Below are 1,677 nucleotides of genomic sequence, written 5' to 3' on the forward strand. Positions count from 1 at the left end.
ATTAATCATATTCTTTTTTGTGTGATTTTTCATAAAATAACAAAGGAATTAGCTTTATCAATAAGTTCTCTAGGTGAGCTATGATGTATGATTTCGCACGTTGTGTGGTGTCCAACTATCGAGCAATCATAATGTCTAGTCCTGGGACAATGTATCTCCATCGTGCTGCATCCTTGTAGCCATAGCAAAATATTATTTATGACTTTGGGGTCTTACTGTTTATTGCACATACTCTGCAATTCAGGTTTCATTATATTAATGGCCTACATCATTTGTTATTTGTATTATATTATTTTGTTCATGCATGTGCTCATATATGCATCTACATATGCAAGTACATGCACCATACAAAGACTTTAATCAAGTGTGTGCACCCACACACCCACACAGACATACACACAACTACACACTTATATATTTAAGTAAATCAGGGTATTAGATTTACCATTTTTGTGACATCAAAGTTTACACTTATGGAGATGCAGTGTCCAGTTCAGCCACAGTATTGTTCACCCTCACTGCCAAAGGACATCACCGTTGTCATATTAAAAACTCACCATAACTGTTAAGTGATATCTGCTCATCTTGTCAGTTTTCTGTTGAAGGAGTTATTGCACACATACTTTCATATAAGATAGTAAATGGTTCTGTCAATCTTTATTTGATTATTTTTCACTAACAAGTGCAATCTCCTTTTACAGTGACACCCATTCTCATTGCCTGTTTTTACCAAGTTGTTAGAAATGATAAGAAATGACTATTGAATCAATCCAGAGTAAGTCATTTTTGTCACAGTATATTTTATGGTTGGTCAAATTTTTGTATGTAATCCTGTGTGTATATAAAAATGAAGAATTATTATTAAGTATCGCTGCACAAGTGTATTTTTCCATAATTGTACTATGATACGGTCTTACTTTATGAAAAAAGAAGATTGCTTTCTCATACTAAATCATTAGATTGAAAGATTTCTGAAAAAAAGTCAAAAGCAAATTACAAGTGTTACTTTAACACTTCTAACACTTAGGTCTGCTGCTTCACCATCAGTCACACTCCCTGGGTAACATAATATATGTGAGCTTGAGGACCTTTGATATTCATCTCAGTCTCGCTGATCTCGTAACATCTGTGCCGTTACATTGATAATCATAGTCTCCTGCATAACTCTGACTGCTTATGAAGTCTTGTTTCATAATAAATATCACCAAAGCCTTAGGCGTCTTTCATTTTCTTTTTGTCATTTAGGTCTTCCAATACCCAAGCCAGTACAGTGTTGGTAAGTTTTCCACGGTATAATCACTTTTTCAAAAGCCTTCTTTCATTATATTCTGCATTGGAGGTATTGAAAAAAAAAAAAAAAGTGAATCTGATAATGATCACATAATTCTGTTTGTAATTTTAACAATTCCCCTTGGTTGTTCATCAGCATGATGGGGTGCTGATGATTAATTTTAGCTACTATAACAAAGTAAGTAGTCCATTAACCAAATTGGCACGTATGGCAAAAAAACATTGCATGTCCACGGTAATACAAGTTTATTTATTATATTTACACATAGATGGCTCTACAAGTGCTTAGTCACCAAGGAGTCAGTTATTAGTCCTACCTATCTCACGTTTACATTTTTCCTCGACCTTTGGAAAGTGTCTTTTGCATTATTTCATTGTCTTAAATGT

The 1,677-nt window shown here is 33.8% G+C and overlaps 1 protein-coding gene across 1 annotated transcript in view; it reads left to right on the forward strand.

Moving 5' to 3' along the window:
• The window catches only part of LOC125027592 (fibrillin-2-like), a 135,123-nt gene extending 133,908 nt beyond the window's left edge, over positions 1–1,215 (forward strand). Inside the window, exon 47 of the mRNA XM_047616704.1 lies at positions 1–1,215. This exon is cut by the window's left edge and continues 1,099 nt beyond it. The gene's annotated coding sequence lies outside the window, so the exon portion shown is untranslated.
• The last annotated feature ends 462 nt before the right edge of the window (positions 1,216–1,677 follow it).

Source organism: Penaeus chinensis, chromosome 7, assembly GCF_019202785.1.
Source record: "Penaeus chinensis breed Huanghai No. 1 chromosome 7, ASM1920278v2, whole genome shotgun sequence".
Lineage (NCBI taxonomy): Eukaryota > Metazoa > Arthropoda > Malacostraca > Decapoda > Penaeidae > Penaeus > Penaeus chinensis.